Source organism: Pezoporus wallicus, unplaced genomic scaffold (assembly GCF_028554395.1).
Source record: "Pezoporus wallicus isolate ANWC-B61680 ecotype Strahan unplaced genomic scaffold, APGP_CSIRO_Pwel_v1 contig_5552, whole genome shotgun sequence".
Taxonomy (NCBI): domain Eukaryota; kingdom Metazoa; phylum Chordata; class Aves; order Psittaciformes; family Psittacidae; genus Pezoporus; species Pezoporus wallicus.
In genome coordinates this window covers 4080211-4103100 of record NW_026640754.1, presented here as the reverse complement: position 1 = coordinate 4103100, position 22890 = coordinate 4080211, and the positions used below count along the sequence as shown (strand labels likewise).

Below are 22890 nucleotides of genomic sequence, written 5' to 3'. Positions count from 1 at the left end.
GCAGCTTAGTCTTGTTCAAAACAGAAATTCTCACCCTTAGACAAAGATCACTACAAGTAACAATGGACTACTGAATGCACTTAAAAAACCTAAAGGATGAAGTCAGGGACTTCTGTTATGTTCTGCTTCTAAAATGGCTTGAAAGCTTTACATACATGGAAAAAGAAAATTGAGAAGTTGAAAGGTAAATTTTCTCTATTAAATTTATACATAACAATTAAGCATCCCAGCATAGAGAAAAAAGTTATCAAATTACAGTGTTGTGCTTAAACCCACAAAAAGTAGACACACACAAATTTAGCATCCAAAAGACATTAAGCTCCCTGCTTGGCCTTGTCTTCTGCTACGAACCCACTGACTTGCAATATAAGCTCATGCACATTTGATTCCTACAATTAAACAAATTGCTCATATAGAAAACATTACAAACATTTAATGTTAATATTTTAGCCTTTGCATTCTGATCAGCAGAGTGAAAAGAAATGGCATATGATAGATACTTCTCTGAAGACTAGAGATTGGAACCAGACTACAACAGTTGTGGGGAATCACTAAAATCACTAACAGTTTTTTGTAGCATCTGTACAGCTTCTGGTTATTTCTAACAATATCAGCTCACAATAGCCTCCTGACATGAACTAGAAGCACCTGAGCCAAGGTCAAAGTCTAAACTGTCCCTAAATTGAGTACTTCAAACCGTTTTTAATAGTACTTTAAAAAACAGAAATAGCATTGAAATATGAACAATGTAGCTTAAAACTGCTACATGATCCATACCTAAAGAAGCCAAGATATATCTTTTTATGATACAATATTGAAACATTGCTGCCTTTGTAATGATATCAAGATACCTTTATTTCCTGATTCTTTCTCTTCATGAAACTAAAAAACAAACCACAAAACAAAAAACCCCACAAAATACCTTGGATATTCAAGCATGTGAGTTCCTCAAGGACCTGGCTCATTCTTCCTCACTTCTGCCCTCTTAAAGCAGTATGTTGTATCTTTTCCTGAGACGACTGATTTCTCAACCGCATTTTTTAAGCCTGTTTTTATTTTTGGTTTTTTGGTCCCCCATCAGCAATGCTAATGTTTCAGGCCTCTGTCATTACGCAATTTAACTATAGGATCTGGGCCCACAGTTTTAGGTAACACTTTCTGAGCTATACAAAACGTTCCCCATGAGACTAGTCTAGTTTTTTTGCTCTGAAGCCATCCTACCGGCCCCTGCTGCAGAACAAATGGCTCCTTGTCTTCTCTCTGCAACAAGTGTATCTTTCTTCTTTTTCTTTCCAAACACTTCCATAAATGTCTTCCCATCTCTTGTAGTTCTCAAAACTCATCACAACTTTGGACAGTATCCGTTCAGGTTTTCCCATATACATGTCATCCATTCATAAGAAGCAGCAGCCTTTTATCATGAGAATACTTCCCAAGTTTATTGGGAAGTATCTACAAAGCTACTATCCACATGTTCCTTAAACTCCTTTTAATTTCTGTTATATCAAGAAACCACTGGTATCATGGTCAAGTAGTGGTCAAAGCCACCTGCTAAGAAAACTGATCTTCATTTTACCTTTGCAGTCATGTGTGTTCCACATTTTATGCTTGGCACTTCTGCAAAGAGAACCTGACCCCAAACCTTTCTTTACATAGTGATGATCTAATATGTATACAAACAAACACGAGTTTCCTTTCAACTAGCAACTCTGATGATGGCCTTTTTACCTCTTCATTAGGAAATAATTCATCTGCCCTTTCTCTTCTGATGGCAAATAATACAGAAAGTGAATACGAGAAAAAGTGGAATGCATCTACACAGAAATAGCACAAAACCTATTTACTGCTGTACTTTTTGTAACTCTTAGTCATACTGACATGTTTATTTTCATTTGTGGTTTTTAGCTAAGCAGTGACTGATTTTAGAGAAATATGTTTAAGATAATTACATCATTAAATATTACAAAAGTAAACAAATTCACACCTGGATTAGCATCTCCAATTATTTTTGCCTTGCTCATAAGAAAGTGATTTCCTCAAGCTGGAAGTCATCCTCTTAATGTTTCGCTATAGTATGTGTTAGCTAGAACAGGTGCAGACTTCCAAACAAATCTTGTAGAGTCTGCGTCCTGGTGATAAAGCATGTCCTGAATTCGGCCTTTGCTCAAGACCACCAATCGGTCATCTGTGAATCCAATGTCACTTGCAAAAGCATGTGGACATTTAAAGCTACAGCTATGCAAATAAGGAATTAAAAACCTCTCTCTTTTCACTTGTTTAAAAGTAGAATGATAATCTGCAAGGCTCAGATTACAAGATCTGTGTCTGTAAAGTCACCCTTATAGAAGAGGTCTCGTAAGACTTGAATTTTCCTGATTATCTGCATGTATGCCAAAACAAAGTCTTTGGTTTGGTCTTTATTCTACTGTCAAACTGTCAGCTTCTCAGCTCTTATACAGTTGCACTTCATTGATTAGCCTCTTTTATATTTTACGTATTCAAATAAACCATTTGATTGCAGCAATCACACTGAAATTATTATTTCCTCAAGATTCCTAACAAATACAGATTTCTTCAAGAGAAAAACAGTGCAATTACCATGAATTTGATTATCTGGGAGAATGTCACTGCTTAGAGTTCCTTGTTCATTAGAAAGCCACTAGAAATTAGATAAAAATCGTGCTGGCAACTACTGGCTTCTGTCAGAATTTCCTCACTAGAATGTGTAAAATGAATAACTGGCTAGGAGGAGCAGTGTGAAATACATGATCAATATATTACTTAAATGACACATATTGAATGTCGTACACCAGCATCCCTCTGGGTTGCTACTGCTTGCTTGTCTCTAAAATCCATAGTATTAGTAGAAAAAAAAATACAGGGGTGTAACAGAGAGAACAGTGAATCTGAGGTTCTCAAACAAACATGAAATTCTCTGAGGAACAGGCATTAGTACAAATGTCATTCTACACCTGCTTGAGAATTTGGTGCTAACAATAATATTGATTTCTGATTATGTGTACAAAAAAGGAAATATTTGGGGGTTAATAATCATGTCTATTTTGTTTGTTTTTTGTTTTTTTGTTGTTTGTTTTTTGTTTAAGATTAAGAGAAAATGAACATTCAGAGAGAGACAACATTTAAGCATCCAACTGAAATGTCTATGCCACTGTCCTATTGCCCTGAATCACTACTTTTCCCATTTGGTCATTTCAAATGGTGAAAATACTGTTCATATGCTCAGAGACCTCTGTAATAACATGTAATTTCTAGTTCATGCATTTTTCAGACATCAGAATTGATCCAGATAACTGAATCATGGACAGCCTCTCCCCTTCTCATTTGCTAAAACTAAATTTTGGTGAAGTATTAGCTTTTAGTTTATGAGATTAGCTGCAAACAGCCATGAAACGTTTTATTTATGTTTGCAGTTTATGCCAATCAAAAGACAAAAAAAGCAATTTTAATCCTGTTACAAATTGACATTTGTACTTTTACAGGTTTTTTGGCAGTCTTCTCTGCTTTTACACTTAATCTCATTAATTATAGTAAAAATACAAATCTGACCACTCTGCTTTTAGAACTTACTCTGTCCTTTGTATATATGATAAACTCAAGCACTAATATCTCTTCTGCAACTTACATTTCAGAAATCCTTTTTTCTTTTACTAAATCTAGAGACAGATCACTATATTTCAGCAAGAGTACCCATCAGATCTCTATAGTTAGCTAATTTGTCTTTCAAATTCTTACCTCAGATACAAGCACTTTTAACTTGTTGACATAGGAAAACTTGTATTTTCTGCACCTTCATCATTTACTACTGACATGATGCCTAAATAATATCTATGCCTTTTTGCAAGGTGCACGCTGTACTTTCTGTGGCTTCATACACTTATACCTATCCCACTGAGAGGTATGTGGCTTTTTTAAACATAATAACACTCAAAGTGCACTATGGTGATGAAGTTTTACATTCAGGCATACAGTTAATGAGTCCCTAGACAACATGGCAATGTGCTGAAAAGAACACTCAATGGCTGCCCTGCTCTTGAAACAATTCCCTACCCCTTCTCATCCTCTGACCTACACCATTCAACCCTAAGCCCCTTCGGCAGCACGGCTACTACCTTTTGATCTTGCTATAGTTGAACTGGGACCTCGCCTACTGATGCTGCTCAAATAAATAAATAAAATCCTAAGGAACCAGACTCATTGTTTCTAAACTGTTGGAAAAACCTCAAAGACCCTTCTACATATTTTGACCTTCAGTCCCAAATAATAATTTCTTATTAGCATAACTGTTGATCCTTTAAACAAATGCAAGCTCTACAAATCAATGCATTTTACTGTTTTTATAAACCTCAACAAATTTGATTTTTGGCTATAAGAATTGCAGTTGCTGGTTCCATTTCTCTTGGATTTCCTCATGCATCCCTGCCTTTCTTCTTGGGTCCTGAAGAAACAAGAATAGACCCACTATGCTTGTGGTGGACAAATTTAGCTAATCAGCAACTGTTGCTAAACTAGAGACAGCTTAAGTTACCCATCAAATAGTTCAGTTATACAGTGCTTTAGTATTTGCACATAAAATGCAAGACTAAAAAAAAAATAAAGCTTCCATTATTCTATCTCATCATTATTTAGCAGCTATTTTCTGAAAAGGTTGAAAAAAAAAAAATAGTTTGTTGTACAGTTTGATCATAGAAAAGACTGAGGAGAAAGGTTGGTTTTCCTGCCATTATAGTTCTTTCCACCATCCTTTGAGGTTTGGTATCTCCAGCATCAACTCTAAAAATCATACTATGTTACCCAGGTTACTCAAGAACACAGAACCACATCTGTGCTACTCAAACCCATGATAGTGGTTGGTGAGGTTTTTAAGGGTGGATGAATCAGAACACTATCTTTATTCAGTACAGAAAGAAGGAAATAAAAAAAAATAAAAATCAATCTATTTAGGGAAAGAAGTTAGAACAGCAGAAGAAAAGGCTCTGGCTTTGGAATTTCCTGCTTTACAGCAGATTTAGCTATGATGTACCACTCTTATGGAACAATGCTTCTGAACAGAAAAATACATTTAATGCTTCAAAAAAACTGAAAGCAGGAGTAGGTCTAGAATGTTGTCATCCAGCATGCCTTTACTGAAAGATACATGCTGCCCTTTTAAGTATTTACTTCTCTCCCTTCTTCTTCCCTACATGAAGTTTTCCATTACATCAGTGCCTTTGAAAGTCATTTTAGCTTTTGGTTTAGCCCTAGAATGTTACGAAGCTTTACGATTTCAGAAAGATCAACTTTGTTAAAATGTTTTCATGAAAAAATCATGCTATTTGAAGAAAAATGAACACAGACAGAATACCTATGGTACATTCATCTCTCAACTAGGAAGCTACACACTACACCCAACAGTAAAGAAAGAAAATACAAACTGGCATCAAATTAAAATTACATGCTTAACACAGTACTGAAATAATGACATAGGAAAGGATTAATACCACAGTAATAGGACACAATACCTAAGTATACATTTATAAAATGCTGGTTTACAAACAAGCAGGAACTGTCAACTTATTTCTACACTTGCGCAGACAGTTTCATTGGAGCAGAAATATTGTTCCAGCGTCACATCTGATGCAATCTGCCTGCTCCCCATGCAACCTCATAATTAGTGTATTATATTCAATACCTGATCCATCTGATACAGAAGCGACACTCAGCAGTTCCACAGTGTAACATTATACAATGTATCCGAATTTGATATCTGAGCATGTTCCTTGGGCACATACCATCTATGTTGTTACTCACACGTTGGTCATATACGTACGTATACAGAGAATAGACTCACACTAGTTCTCTCATAAGGTTATTGTGCTCCACAGACTGCAAGGTTGTTTGATGCTTATCACTGTTTGCTCAAAGCTGATTATTTTAAACAAAGAACATACCAAAAACTGTTACATGACTTGATTCTATCCTCTTTGGTCATCCTGATCTCCTATTTCTATTAATATTTGTACCTACTACAATGATACTGCCTTTTATGATTCATCTGCCTGCTTTTGCTTTGTTGGTACCCTGTTTATGAGCACAACACGTTGGCCCAGAGTCACCTTCAGAGGTCATCTGCCTAAAAAAAAAATACGTGAAATGACTGTAATGTTAAAGCCTGACAGCTGATGTTTTTTACATCACTGCTCACCAAGAGAGAGCCTGACTTTGCATAACATATAGACTTTCAAATTATGTGCAATCATCTCTTGGATAGAAACTGTGATTCCACTGAAACCTGAAAAACTTCTAGACTCCCAATTGGAATTTGATGTCACTCTTTCCAACACACACACAAAAAACCCCACAATTTGTCTTGTGTCATAAAACTGTCAAGGTCTTCTTCTAAACTTTCTGTTTACAAGTACTTTCAGTTCATGATGAGCTGAAAAACGTCCCTCCTCCTTCATGCCCCATTTGATTTCTACATCAGTAACCCAATTCTATGCCTTTATACCTCACATCATGTGGCATTAGTTCATACTGGATATGCTCTTACTTGCTCTTTCTTACCTCTGCCTCATTTTTTCTCCACACCAGATTCTATTGCAGCACTTCCATGGCCATTACTGACAGACACCGATTTGATTTACAAATAGCTCTGAGGGGATCAGATGTTGCCAAAGAGACACTAACGAAACAGAGGGAAGCTGGGAATTGATATGAGAAAATAAGACAAAGGGAAAAAGCAGAGTGGAAGGGGTACAGAATATTGCTTTAAATAACAGAGACTAGTAAGATGCAACTATCAGCACCTAATGGGTGCACACTGTTTGGTGATTAGTCATAGCTAGTCTCCACTTGTTTTCTTACACATAATTCTTCAAAGTGAGATTGTGTCCACCTTGAGCTGCAAGATCATTCACTGTCTGTATACTCCATATATATCCATATTTCTTATTGTTATAACAAAAGCTCTCTCTTTGTTAAAAGCATACAAACACCTTAGACAAAATACCCACTCTACTTGTTTGTAATTTTGCTCAGGATTACAGACTCAATCATAAATATTCATGTAGCACCACACTGTAAACGTGCATTCCACTTTACAGAACACAGATGAAAGCAATTCTCTAAACAACTTACTGTGTAACCCCTATACATAAGTATAGCAAAAGAAGTTGGGGTGTGCATTCACTGAATAACAAAATCCTGGAATGATTCAAGTAAGATGGAGCTTTCCTAATGGAGAAAATGCATTGGAGTAATCCATTTATATACTGCTGTTTTCAAATGCAGTGTCTCATTTGGGGCATAGCTGCTGAACATGCTTGTCCAAATAGCTTTGCAGGATATATATACACAAACAACACATTGGAATTTGGGTACTAATTACAGAACACTGGTTAGTAATTTAACTATAAAGATACCAGACCTCAGATTCTTGATTTCATGCCCGCTCAATTGCCCAAACAAATGGCTTGTCTCAGTGTGATTTAAATCCACATAACTGTCAAATAAGAGTCCAAAATATAATTTCATTTTCTACAGATGCAAGGTGAATCTGAACATTTGGTGCAGTTGTCACAATAATTTAATGCATTTCAGTAGTAGCTAATTCAGAAATTGTAATCAGTAATATTAGAGTTGGGAGTTAATAAATGCTACTTTTAATACAGACATTATTTATACCAAGGGACTACAGTTTTATTGACCCAGGCCTAACGACAGTTTTAATCTCTGAAACACATGTACTGCAATTAATAACTATTCAGAAGAATTCATTTTGCAATGAACATCTACAGCATTAACATGCAGTCCCAACTGGAAGACCTCTCCCATTTCAATTATTCCTTTGCATTTGTCTTCGCATTTTTATTTGCTCTACCTTCTCTAGCCTACCTCAGAATCACTAGGATTGTTTAATAAAAGTTTAACAGTTTTGTGCTATTAATGTGCTTGCGTTCCATGTGGAGTGCTCGTTTCCTTCCTTTTATTGAACGCCAAACTGAGGGACACAATGGGCGTGTTGTGCTCTGTCTAGCACGGTATGTGCGATATCTTTAAAAAGGAGGTGTGAGCTGGCTGTAATACCACTACTCTTAACAGCAGAAGTACCACAAGCTAACCAAACACAGCACTGGGGCATGCTGCCCATTGAAAGCTGGTGAAAAAGCTGCATTTTATTATGACCTACATACGGCGCAGCAGCAGTTGGACAGTTTAAATCTAGTTACATTGAGGCTGAACACAATGCATGAATTCCACTAATGATGAACTCAATGATGTAAGGCTTTTCAAATACACCTGCATGTTCTCCAATATTTTATTTCACTTATGCTATTCTGACAGTAAGAAGCACAATAAAAAATAAACAAAAATCCTTTCTTTTTAGTAGAAAATGCAAGCAGAAAATTTTATCGACTATTGGAAACATCCTTTTGAACCAGCAACCATATGGAACATCACACTGAAATATAATGGAAAAGGCAATCAGATCAATAAATTACAGCAACCACCCTAAACGAGCTCCTGGCCAAAGTCAACCTTTAAATGCAAAGTTACCTTCAGCAGCTTATTTCCTGCATGAAGCTTTGCTTAGTTTTATTTTACCAAATCAAAATAGTCCATGCAAAGGCATACCTCTCTCACACAAGCCGAGATGCACAGCAGCTTTCTTTTGCGGAGGAGTCTAGAGGTGAAATCTCCGAAGCAAACCTGCTAATAGCAGGACGTAAGCCTGAGAAGGGGCTTTAGCCCAGCCTGCAGCACCGAGCCCAGCTGAAGCGCACACCTGCGTCTTAGTAGTGCCTGTTTCCCAGGGTCAGCGGCACACCAGAGCAGCAGAAGGAAGGACAACACCCTTCTGGATCACAGGCTTTCACTCGGAGTAGCTAGCGAGCTGCTAAGATAACACTGCAGAGAAACCTTGCCTTTACAAGACAAAACCCCTCTCCGCTGCCTGACAGCAGATATGCAGCATTATCACCCTGCATTCCACCTCCTCCGACCAGCTAGCAGGAACGGCAGCCACCACCTTGTCAAAATGGCAGCTTGCAAGCACGCTAAGCCACCGCAATTACTCACTAACGTGCCCGTTTCTTCTGCTTCCTCCGAAGAGATTTTTGTTTATTCCCCGGTACAGGACAGCATAACATGTCACATTGTTTCCCATAAGCAAAATGGCTGGTCCTTTCAGCACTGCCGCAGACACCTCATTGGGCTCCCCCGGCTTGCCGGAGCCATGGCAACAGCCAACAGCCGCGCCGGGCCGCCGCCGCGGCGGCAGGGGCGGCTCCAGCCCCGTACCGCGCCTCGCTGGCTGCTCCCGCGTCTGCCTTCACCAGTGGCAGCGGTGCGGGCGCTGCGGGAGGGCTGCAGCGGTGAGCAGGTCTCGCTACGAGCAACACAAGGCGATGAGCTGCGAGTCACAGTATGAACGCGTACGGCACAACACGCTTTGGATGCGCTACGTTTAGGCGCGTGAATTATTCGACGGGGCACAGTGGTAGCGCTCAGGGTAAATAGCCTTCTTTATTTAGGAAACAGATAACCATCGCACCATAGTCAGCTAGTTTTACAATAAAGCCCAATTCCCACCACACCACACCCCCCCCCCCCCCCCCCCCCCCCGGTTTGCGAAAAGCCAACCCTTATCACAGTTTCGCCCAGTGTTTATAAACACATTTTATTGATCTTAATGGGTTAAAGGTTGTTTATTAGACGAGTTTCAAAGATTGCACATTGTAGTCACCATGCAAACCAATTTTATCCTACCTAGAGTAACACGACTTTTCATTTCAGTTAGGAGTAGAAAAAAAAAAACGAGATATTTGTGAACAATTTAAAACTAACAAAAATTCCCACTCTTCAAACACTGTCATTATATCTCAGCTGCTTCAGAAGTCAGGTATAAAAGCTAGAAAGCACATGCAGCACTTTTCAACCTAAAGTTCTTTGAAAATCATTAGAAACATTAAATATGTCTAATGGAGCATTCTGCATTTCACACACAAAATTTCTGAGTACTATGGGGATTGGCTCAGTTCATGCAACAAATCATGCCATTTCCTTGTTCACTGGCATACTTTCCTAGGGCTACAGCAGGTTTTTCACCTCCAAGTACAGCTTGCAGACAGAGCTCTGCTGTTCCACCACTCCAAGTGGAATTTCTGCTCTCAGGGGTCCAAGGCCAGTGGTGTCTCAGTGGAGTCCCAGACAGAGCGAAAAAGTGGACTTCACACATTTCTTCCCTCAGCATCTTTACACCGCTTCCCTCGTGTAAGCACTAGTTTCTGTGAAAGTGAGTGCTACAAGAGGAATGTGTCCTGGGATGGCTCACCAGGAAACAGGTAGGTAAATTCTGCTCAGATTTCCGATGTGTCAGAGCCAGAATATTCTGGTACGTTTAAATATGCTCTTCAGCAGTAGCACTAATTTGGTCTTCCTTCTTCCTCTCTTGGTCTTCCATAAAAAGATGTATGGATGTCCACATATCAGGCTACAGCAGGGGCTGAGTCTGTACTTCAGGCAAAAGTACTCTCAGCTCCCACAACTCCAACACCTACTTTCTGTACCACTATTACTGTCCAAAAGCACTTTTTGATCACCAAAAAAAAAAAAAAAAAAGGCTGCTGATTTGGCACCCCAATTCTGAAGCTTTTAGCTGGAAAACATTAAACTACTGAACTAATTATTTACACGGAAACTAAGTTTTAAAACAAAATGAGTCTGCACTACCAGAATACCATTTCACTATGATTAGTTCATTAACTTTTTTTGTTAATAAGCAACATGAAGCAGACTGCACATCCAGTCTCTTGCTTCTTAATGCATTGATAGTCACTGACTCCACAAAAAGAAAATAAAATTCTTCTTCAGTAACAGGTTTTTCTATCATTTTATTGCACTAACCTACTATGGTTACTGTCATAACGCTCTCTACAGGCAGGACAAAACCTTTGCTTTCAAAAAAGTACAGATTATGAGTTTTTAGACAATAGATTAGAGGTTTGTAAAGGTTTCAACATGTTTATCCATATCCATACATATACAGGCATCTTAACACAGAGTGGAAGCCCAGCATTTTCATGAAAATGTTCTTGACAGTTTGGTTTGGTTTGTTGTCTTTTGTTGGTTTTGGGTTTTGTGGGTTTTTTCCTTTGTTTTAATAAAATAGTTTGAAGGCTACAACTTCATAATTCAATCTTTAGGGATCTAGAACTATGTCTAATACAGGCACATTTCTATCCAGCTAACAGTGATGAAGATTTTGCCTGCGGTATGTGCATAGGACTTAACGATATACCTGTACATGAAAACTTTCCTTCTCTGCAGTGTCATAAGTGATTAGGTAGAAGTTACAAGAGACTTAATCCAAGTGCAGATTATGGTTCCAATTCAGCAAACAATGAAAACACAAAGCATAAGAACCTAACCTGTCTGAGATTGTCTAAAAGCTCCATGGAAGTCCTAGAAACAGTTTCTGCTCCATGCTCTGCACAACCGTAAAATTTCTCCTGACAAAGCTCACTGAAATCATGACATCAGGGATGGGAACTGGACCCACAGTGCAGCTGCTAGAGACTGAAGAACCTCTGCTAGGACCCAGGACTCGGTTACACTGGTCCATCTAGTTGTCTAGGAAAGGTCCACTGTCAAGTGAAATGGTGGCTGCTAGCTTGCTCACCGTATATAAAAACTTAAGCGTCACGCATAGAGTTATACTAACCCTACAATAAGAATTTAAGCACTTAAGAGAACCATTTCCCTGCTGTGTTAAAACACAGCTGAAAAACAGAACACATTATTTGGCATCTTTGTTCAAATCCTCCTCCCACGTTAATTCCAATGAGCTTCCTGATCTCCTTGTAGTACCTGGAGGACAGTTGCCCACATAAAAAAAACAGAGCTGAAAGTAAACTAGTACTCGCCAATCCTTCACCTGAACAATGCTGACAATATTCACCTTTGAAACAGAAATAACAAGCATTATTCTGAGCCTTAGCTATAGATACTGTATCAATGTATCATTCACCACTGTCGTTTAGCTCTTCCTGCTATTTTCCTTCACAAACTAGTTTCCAGCTGTCTCAAATCAGCTCCACAGAGTATAAAACATATACCTCTATTAAAGCAGTATTTCATTCTTAAGAGTTTTTCAATCAACTCAAGAACTGCCATTTGCATTAATTTCATTAAAATTCATTGTTTTCTGAAAAATAAATCTGCATTCTAGAACTGTTTTTAAACCATGAACTACAAGAAATATTAAAAGATATTGGCATTCATGAACAGGACAATATCAAAAGACCAGATCCTAGTTAAGAAGCAATTGCTATAGTAAAATCAGCATTTTATTTCCTTCATTGCACTGTAGTTTTTCCTAGATATATCTGACTATCCAAATAGGAAAACACCTACTGTTCATCCATCCTGACCATCATTAACAATTACAGATCTTTCTGATCTTTATTCAATTTCTGCAATCACTTGATGGCATTTTTAAATTGAAAAGACTCTATGAATGCAAACTGGATTGCTCTAATGACAAATAAAGCATTGCCTACCATTAAAACACACTGTAAGGTCTCTAATTTAAAAAGACTGATTTTTTTTTTTTCATAGAATTGGGACAACTTGCTTAAATGCAAAGCAGAAGGTAGACAGAATATTTGTAGGAATATTTGGAAAAGTTTTATCACAGGAAGTATATCCTTTTTTTCACAACTGCCCTTTGAGGTATTACTCATCACAAGTAATACAGCCGCAAAATAGGATAGAAAAGATGAGAAAAGTAACTCTGATTTTCTTAAAAGCAAATATTTTAGAAGAAAACCCTGAAGCCCTTTTGTAATTAGAGATGAAAGTGTCTTAACCTAATAAGACCAGATCCCTCATGTTTTACAGTGTTAAAGATGCTGCTGAATTCCTGGAGCAATTTCTATACTATTTCCCATCCTATATTTAGTATTTTACTTTCTGATATAACTTAGTGAAAAAGAAATATTGAAAGTATCACTGCCTTATCTCAAATATGAAATATTATTAAAATTACACTGAGCTGCTTTTTAGCTGTTTGTACATATAGTTGAATTTCAGCTGCATTTTTAGTAAAGATGAGAAAGAGCATGAAACAGAAGGAAATTAATTATTTTCCTTTTCTATTTGCTTAGTTACCAATTGGATTCATTAACATTATATATTAAAATACCTATATACTTGGGTATCACTTATCCCAAGAAAATATCTCAAATTTTATGAATATTGAGCAGACATTGAATCATGTGAACTATAGTATAGATCAGCATAGTATACTAGGTTCTTCCCAAAATGAGTGCTTAAATGTTCAGTTTTAACAGAAAATAGCAAAACAAAATGAATGCACGGATGAGCAAGTATCTTAAAACAGCCTACCAGATCTTGAAATATCACCATGACATCAACTGTAATCTGAAGCAAAACAAAAAATAAGAAACAGCAACTGAAACGCGCTACACATTTGGAGTATGCCAAGAATATTGCCAAGACAATTAATAGTTTAGCTGATCAATTTGTACTTGAAAATTTTCCAGCCCTGATTATGTCATGTACTGACAGTTCCATTAAATACCTTCATTAATTCATAGGCCTAAGTAGGAACTCAGATTAAGTTCATTTATATTCTGAAGAACACCCCAGGCCACCTAGTTTCCAGCACTTGCCAAAAATCAAGTGTTTTTCTTCATTCTGAAGTGGAGATGCCTACAAGCCTCAGAACATCGAATGTCAGTCTCAGCACTAATGCTTTGTCAAAATGCACAGAGGCCTGAAATGCTAACAGTGCCAGAATTTTAAGCACTTACTTAAGCAAGAAATTTTACAATAAATTTTCTGCTGCCCCAATTATTGGAAAAACAAACATGGCAGCATACATTATGAAGTCTTACTGTATATTCTACTCTTGTGTATAAACATGCAAACATAAGACTGATAGCTACACAACTGAATGAACTGTTTTCCATGTTTTCCACAGGAGTAAAGCAATTAGAATTCTGAAGTGAAAATTATACTAACTTCCATTACATGTTCCTCACATACTGCAATTTATAGAGGAAGCTAATGGACAAATACTCGGTTCTTCCCTTGCTTAGACACCAACAGTCAACTCCTCTAGGCTGAAAGATCACTATTTAGGAAGATGAGCTGTCACTCAGACTCCAAGCCTCTTCTTTCTTCTGTTTATAATATGTAAACCCAAAACTTATATCTTCTTCTCTATTTTTATCCTTCGTTACCTTCTCCTTATCTATAACTGAAACCATATCCCTATTTGCTGGTGTTCTGCTGAACTGCATCTTTTCACTGGCAGCATATTTTCCTTAAGCCACTGATTTGAATTTACAGCTCCTTGAGACTAGCAGCTAGAAAGGCTCAGGCCCAACCATCCTCAGTTTGGCATTCTATTGCTGTCCCTTTATTTCAATAGCCTACTTCATATAATTTCTTATTTATGAGAAATTATATATATACTTATAAGTATATTTGAGTATATTTCTTATACTCACATTATTCCCACTACTTTTATAGACTTCTCTCTCATACTGTAGTAATTATGACATGCATTTCTTTTCTTGTATTTGAGAAACAATTCTTAACTTCTAAACTTCAATCTTCTAAACATAGATTTATAGCATATCAGTTGTGGAAATGGCAAAAATAAAAGTGGTAGGAAGAAGAGTTTGCTGATGGGAAAGTAGAACAGGAGCATGTGGAACATTTTCAGCTGCTGCCCACAATTCTGGACACAAGTGCTTTTCAAAAGGCTTTTACAACACATCGGGAGCTCCTCATCAACTGTACCTCAGGCCTGCTGAAACCAGCACCCAAACCAACAGGAATCCATTCTAACTGTTCTATTTCCATGCAACTTTAAGTATATAGAGATAGCTGAGTCATTGCTAATAATTAGGGTGGGTTTTTTTGTTTGTTTGTTTGTTTTTAAAAAAAAGATCAATTTGTCCATATCTATATTCCTTTTTCTCTGTAGCCTCAATCTCTTTCAGCCACCTTCGTGCTTTTGTAATTTTCTACCCCATGCACTAACATCCAACAAACTATAAGTCTGTTTTTTAATACGCTTTTTGGACCAGTCTAATTTTGTTCAATCTGGCATAGGAAAAACAAAGAAGAAATGAAGTAACAAAACGAGCAAAAAACAGTCTCTTTCCAGTTCCCCCACGCCATATTTTCAACATTGCATGATGCTGAGAGCCAGATGATAACCAGTTTACTAAAAATAGAGAACACTTCCCTAGACACACAACCATACTTGTGGCTCTCAACTTGAAAATGTCGTTCTTGCCTGATTAGATTGGCTTATTAAGTGATGGAAAGCTTGCTGGGCTAGTCCTATCTGCTTCTGACACTCCTCAGAGCTAACCAGAGGACATTTTAAAGTTTGCCTTTCCTTACAGATTGGAATTCACATACCTTGCATACAGGACTTTGTTCTCCTGCAAAGAAAAACAATTATTCAAAACATAAGCTCAAAAGCATCAAGAAAGAAATAAAAGCCATCAGCTATGATACTTCACATCATCATTTGTTAGAAGTAGCAAGATTTGGGAAGAGCAGATGCGTAAAAGCATCATTAGCAAATAGGTATGAAAAAGACAAGTAAACTCGTATTTTCTGAAGTTCTTTGAAGCCAGGAAGTTTTAAATATTCTCATTGTAAAGTAGGCTTACATTTTATCAATTATTTGAACTTAGAAGCCCCTCTCCATGCCAGATGAGGTCACAAATCAATCTCAGAACACCTCTGACAAAGTATAAATACCACAGCAAAGTATGTCTAAGTCACACGAACATGTCTGGCTGGCATAACTACAATAGCAAAGTTGATAAGGTACCAACCAGCTTATCCACAGCATTCTTTTCATGTGAAGGTCATTTCTTCTTTTGTGCTAGGAAGTGAAATAATGCCAAAGCATTCCAGTACTGCTTAAACAAATAACGGCACCTCAGCTTAGAGGTTAACAGTTTGTACTTTTTTATTTATTAATTTTCTTTAGAGTGTAACATAACACATGGGGAACTTTAGCAGATCACCTGCCAAAAATATCCTTTATCCTAGGAAGTGAATCATCTTCTTGTGACAAGGCTTCTAGATTCCAGCCGCCTTTCAGCTTAAGCTGTGATTGGGCTTCTTAACATTAACATTTGCTTCCCTTTTTCATTAAGTGATTTTCTACTCTATCTTAATTTTTGAACAGTGTTAAACAGTTAGGTATAAAATTGTGAAACAGGATTATTTTAAAAAGTATTCTGCCAGCTTTCCATCAGGGTACAAGTACTCCAATTACATTTCAGGAGATAATCAGAGAAACTTAAACTAGACTTAGCACTGAAGTGGGGAAAGCTGAAACATTCAAGAAGGAATGTGAGCCTTCCCCTCTATGCAGTGCTGGTGAGGCCGCACCTTCACTACTGCAGAATTATGTCCAGTTCTGGGCTTCCCTGTACAAGAGAGGCATTGACACACTAGACAATCCAGCAAAGGGGCACAAAGAAGACTAAGGGACTGAAGCGTCTCTCCTGGGTTTCTCAGGGTCTACTTAGCCCAGGGAAAGCTTGGAGGGGAGAATCTTATAGATGTGTTTACATACCTGAAGGGAGAGCATAAAGAATCCTGAGCCAGGTTACTGCCAGTGGTGCCTGGTGACAGGACCACGTATGATGGGCACAAACTGAAACACAGAAGAGTCTGTCTGAACATCAGAAAACACTTTTCTAATGTAAGGGAGACAGCATTGCCACAGTTTGCCCAGGGAGGTTGTAGGGTTTCTGTCGCAGGAGATTTTCAAGAGCCACCTGGACATCATCTTGGACAATTGGCTTTAGGTGGCCCTGTTTGAGCAAGGGGGCTGTAGCAGATGATCTCTAGAGGTTCCTCCAAACCTCAACCATTCTGAAGTACAACAACAGAAGATTGCCCAAATCTTTGCTTTTCAACTAACAGTGGTATTTATTTCTCTGGCACAAAAGCTTAGGTCTTCGATTTCTCCAAATAGAACCAGACTCAGCTCAGCAGAAACATGAAAGGCAATATCAGAATCTCCAATATGGAAATGTTACTTTAAGGAAATAGCAGTGAAGATTTTGCTCACTATCACTTTCTGAAACAAGTTGCAGATATAGTGTGGGAGGAAAGAACAACTGTATTCACACACAAGAGAAAAGAAAACAAGACGATTCAAATGTATTCAAAATCTAGAAGCTTATAACACTGAAGCTGTTTCCATAGTAACTAATATACTTCAAAGCAGGGATAAAACAGGGCGAGGATTTCAAAGGACAGTACCATGTAGATATTAAAAACAGATACTGCGTACCAACTGATGATCTAAGGTTTGGACTGATGAACTTTCAGTTTATCACAAGAAATATCACCTATTAAAGAATCAAGATCCAGTGAAACTATCTCTTAACAAAACAAGAGTGAAAGAGTAACAACAGCACAGTAAAACACCCCTGGTACTTGACAGCCTATCTCCTGACTCTTTAGCAGGCTAAACACAAGATGAGCAGTATACTACCAGTTGATGAAGCTATGCCTCTGAACTCACCACTCACTGTAAAAAGTGGTGTCCAAGGTTATCTCCCTCCTTGGTCAGAATAAATGACCTAAGTGTTCCCCAAGGAAAGACAGGATACAGTAAAGAAGCAGCAGCATGCATTGTACTAAGCTGGAGCAGATGATTTAATTGGTTTGCAATACTTTCATTTTAACATTTATTTTCTAGACAGCTGAAAGTTGATATAACTGGCCTTTTCATAAAAAAAATACAGGCAAAGGAGAGAGTTCATACTTATTGACCTTAGAAGACAAAGGAAGACAGTATCAGTTCTAGAATAACATTTAGCATTGGAAAAATGCTTGGTAGAGAAAAGTTGGAACTATAATTCTGCTGGATCAAGGCCTTAATTGGTCTCTTTCACAGTAAATAGTGATAAGCATATGACCCCTAACTGTTCCAATATCCTCACCCCGAAAAACTAAGCCCCTGTATACAATTCTCATGTTTATCAACATTTCTGAGGAATGAAACAATGTAAGCTTGTAATTTAAGTGCTGCTCAGACTCAATAAATGGCTTTTGCAAAGGCAGAAAAATGTTGTGAACTGTAGATCTCTGTACTAGATCAGGCTACATATGATGTATAGTACAACTTCAGATTTTTCAACTGCATAAAAGTTACTTGGAAGGCAGAATCCAATTCCAAGTTATTTGGACACTTAGTGCAGCTCTATGCACCTGGTTTCACCCTCACACATGGCAAGACACACGGCCAAAGGAATTTAGAATCACAAGTGCCACACTTCTCCCCTTTGCAACTGCCTTTTTCAAAAATAGGATGGCAAAGACATTCTTGTTTATCATGAAAAGGAAACGTCATGGAAAGATCAGTCTGCAGCAAGTTTCAGAAGGGTGTTAACAACACTTTTGGGATCCTCAGAGCTACCGAGTTAGCATCTACAAAGTGAAGTAAGTTCAGCATACTATTTTCAAATACTTGGTTTGGTGTAAAAGTAATTTTCAAGTGTTGTGCTAAAAATCAACAGGGGAAGTTAACATCTACCCAGGACCACTTCAGTTGATTTGTTCATCTAGAATTCCTTTCAAGTACCTTTTTCTTTTAAAAATCAGTACCCTAACATTCATGCAAGAAGCAGAATACCTGAAACCAAAATCTACAGCAGTTTCCCAGCTGATATAATTCAGTTCTCAAATTATGCAGAAAATCCTGGCACTGGGATGCTAATTTTATTTATGTCACTAGAACAAAATAAGGAAAAGCATGATGGGTTTTTTCTCTTTTTTTTTTTTTTTCTTTCCCCACAGTGGAGAAAAGGATGTAGGTGGGGAATAATATCATTGACAATAATTATTTGTAGGAAAGGTCAGGACTACCTTTTACCAGCTACATAAAGGAGCTGATTATCTGTCACATCTCTGGAGCAGTCACGAAACCATCAGTGATTAAAGGACAAGCAGGCCTTGGCAAGCAATCAAACTTGGCAACGTTCAACAACACAGCACAGCAGATGTCGTTTTAAAGTAGGTAAATTGTAAGACATTAGATAGCATTACAGTAGATATCTGCAATGATGAAAAAACTTCTCTGAAGACAATTAAGTACCTAATAGGTGACTTGGCAGTGTGATCTCTGCATTTGAAAAGCTAAAAAAGAACACAAAATTCTAATTCAGGTTTGAACTCCCTCTGAAAGTCTTCAGTTTCTACAGGACATGTATTTAATTTTTCTGACACAATAAACCTCTTTTGAACAAAAAACTGCATATAGAAATTATTAGACAGGTAGCTGCGACATAATAGCTGGAAGACAGAGAACCTACTGTGTAGTTTTAAAAACTACAGTACCTCAAAAATCTGGGAATTTGTTTGCCAGAGTCCCAGGAAACACCCCTTTAAGAGATGAAAGCTGTCATACCATAAGTATTACTGTAGCTGAAAAACCCAAATTGAGATGATACATCTTGTTTGATAACTGATTTGTTACCAGGACACTCAGTGTTTCAAGAAAAAAAAGGAAGTTAGTTAGTATGTCCCTTGAGAAGTTTGTTGCGCATTGAGTTAAATGAAAATTCTACCCCTAAGATCCACTTACTGACTTTTCCAGATGGTGGAATTTAGGCAACTTAGCTCCAAATAGCACTGCCTTCAATCTGAACCTCAGAACTATGAGAATGGAAGAAATTTATATGCCCATGCACCCCTACTTAACAGGTTAGGTTTTTCTAACAAAACCCTTAAATGAAACAATATAAGAAATTAAGTAGGATTTCTTTTCATGTAACTTTGCACATACATATTATAATCACTGCAAAACAAGCTTTTTTTTTCCAGTTTTCTTGTCAATTCTTAAGATACTGCAGAAAGATTGTGTATAGGCTTAATTTTGTTTTTGCAGCATAAACAGTTAATTTTCTAGGCAGTTCTGCAGCTGTCCATTTAAACACTATCGGCTCCAGTTTTTGCCTACACATACATTCATACTCAGACATTAATGGGAGACTGCAGTAAAGAATCCTGACACCACCACTCTTGATTCTAAGGAGTGGTGTGTCCAGAGGAGTGGTGTGTTCAGAGGCTCATAACAGCCACCTGGGCTTCTCCCTTCTCTGAAGTTCATGCCAGAGAAGCAGTTCTGGGCAAATTCTTGGGCTTTAGGGTCATATTTCTAAGCATTTATTTTGTCAGGGAAAAATCAAAGACTTGGTTTTCATTATGTCTCCAGATAATGAAGATAGTTTTGATTAGTAAGACTTTAAGCTAGCAAAACAGGGAGAAGGATAATTATGCAGGCTAGTAGTCCTGGTGCTTAACAGTTATCAGCTTTCCTTCCTTTCCTGCCCATGTACAATGTGTAATTGTGCTCTTCAAGCTTCACAAAGCACACTGAACTCTGGTGCCTGTTTTTGCACAAGTTTGGAAGCAGCAGCTTGCAAAATGATACTCCTGAAAAGAAATATGACTTTTCTTAGTTCTCCTCAGCAGAGACTCAAAGAGATCTGTGAATCAATTCACAAGCATTTTTACGTTAAAACCTCAATAACTTCTACAAGCAAACCGGAAAAAATATGCTAATTTTAATATAAAACTATTGACTTTTGGCCACAGTATTTTCATTAATTATTGGAATCTACAGCACTCTCATGGTTATTAAGTAGAGTAATTACTTCTAATTCCAGTGTAACAATGTTAAATCTAAGTAGGCAGAAAGGTTAAGAAATCTTTCTGCCTCTGACTACAGGACAGTGGCCCAGCACACATTACTGTTTTGTGACAGACCTGTAACTTTACCCATGAAAATACGAAATTGGCAATGAGTTATCCAGTTTCTTCCTGAACAAGCAGGAAGTTATCACACCTCCTCTTCTCAGGGCGTCACAGAACAGGACAAGGGAGATTAAAATCTTGGTATCCTTTCTGAATAGTTTATTATTCATTCAGGAACTAAAAGCTGTCTCAGGGCCAAAAAAAGAAAAGCTTGACTTTAAATTTTATGGCAAGAAATGACAATCAGGATGAAGGTACAAGGTTTCTATAACGTCTCATAAATTGCAAAGCCAGTTCTTTAGTATGCAGTTCACCAGAGCAAGGGCTAAACATAGCCCTACTCTATCAATCCTAAGGGTTTCACTAGAAGTGAAAATGTATGAACGTATCTACAACATACTTATATCTTAAGATAATTTTCAGACTAGGTGTCAGTGTCTGGGATTCAATTCTAACATGCATTCAGCCTGGTTTTGTAGTGACCTAGCATTAATACAGTGCAAGATTTCCAGAGCTAGAGATTTTCAGTAACTTCAAAATACATGAAACTGAAAAAATAATTGGACAACATGAGCACAATATAGAAGCACTTCAAAGTAACAAATACTACCACTTTTGAGTCAGGCAAGCAAGTATAAAGCGGCAATGTGTCCAAATCTTATGGGTCAATGACTGACACATGAAGAAATCTCAGCTTTGTGCATTTTTCACCATTCTTCTGCCAATCTTCCCAGACGGCTCCTGCAATCTGACATTACACCACTGCCAACCTCAGGTTCCTCCACCAGTCCACTTGATGAGAGATATCTGACTTGAACTGTTACTTCTTTTAGTGAGCAGACAACTCCATCCTGGCCAAGACCTTAAGCAACAGAACCCAATTGCTTGCCCCTAAAGCCATCACTGCTTCCAGTGGCAGCTGTTCACATTTTAACGTGAAAACGTGCAGTCAATAAACCTGACTAAAGTGATGGGAATTTATTACCTTTTAGTCTGGAGGAAAATTCCAAGTATTCCCTTTTAATTATTTATTATCAGAAAGATTACTGACTTAATTCTTCCTTCTTCTCCCAGTGGTGTATTTTTTAAATAGAGAAACTTTGAATACACTTTTACAAGTAACAAGTTTTTAAGTTGGGTTTGACTGTGGGCTGTTTTTTGTTTCTTTGGGGTTTTTGTTTGTTTGTTTGTCTTCATTTTTCTCCATTGGCCAAGATCAAAACTGAAGAAATGTTCAAGATTGAAATGAAGCAAGACTTTAGAATATTGAAAATGTGTGACTAAGCAGAACTATTTTCAGTATACTTGTCCAAATTGAGACAGTTGAGTTTCCCAGTTAAGATCACATAGCCAGTTTGCATTTATACAGTTAACTGTATGGTGCACTCCCAGTTCCCATTTCAGCGTGCAAATCCTCAAACTACCAGATTCTGACTCTAAATTCAAGGGCACAGAAGGAAAAAAGGGCATATTATCTCTCTCCAACTCTAGCGGACACAGAAAACAGGAACCATTTATTTTCTTCACTCCTTCTCAGCATTCTAGAAGGGGAAGGAAAAAGGCATTGTACAGTCACTGCTCACCTTGAATTTGGCAGGAGGGTACAAACCCAAATACTGACTCTTTTGTTAATGGCAGCAGCAAAGCACATGGCAGTACTCTATCACAATGCCACTTTTTCAATGCAAAGGCACAGGTAATCACCAAGTTAGGAGTAGGTCAGTTTTAGGACTTGAGCTACAGCTGTATGGTTCCAGATTATTACAGGCACATGTTCTACCCAGATTTATTCATCTCTCTCCACTTATTAAATGCTGCTCTATCAAACTGGTCCAAGCCAGGCTAGATCATCTGGTTTACATGCATTTACAAACAGTAATGTTGACACACAAGGCCTGTAAAGCTTATCTTATTTCTCTGATTTTACCTAGAATTTATTTGAAAATTAAAATATCTAGTTACAGCTATTTGAAACAAGCTCTAACAGCTCAGGAAAAAAAACCCACACCACTGTTCTGCTTTTAAAAACCATCTTGTAACCTTGTTGGTGCTGAG

General features: G+C 37.7%; 1 protein-coding gene across 10 annotated transcripts in view; it reads right to left on the bottom strand.

Annotated features, from left to right (window-relative positions):
* The window catches only part of SORBS2 (sorbin and SH3 domain containing 2), a 148630-nt gene extending 139332 nt beyond the window's left edge, over window positions 1-9298 (bottom strand). For 2 of the 10 annotated variants that reach the window (XM_057420322.1, XM_057420323.1), the window contains exon 1: window positions 8635-9293. The gene's annotated coding sequence lies outside the window, so the exon portion shown is untranslated. Of the gene's footprint in view, window positions 1-8634 lie in introns of all 10 variants that reach the window. The other 8 variants (XM_057420327.1, XM_057420325.1, XM_057420320.1 and 5 more) reach the window with 7 other exon arrangements.
* Window positions 9299-22890: the final 13592 nt, after the last annotated feature.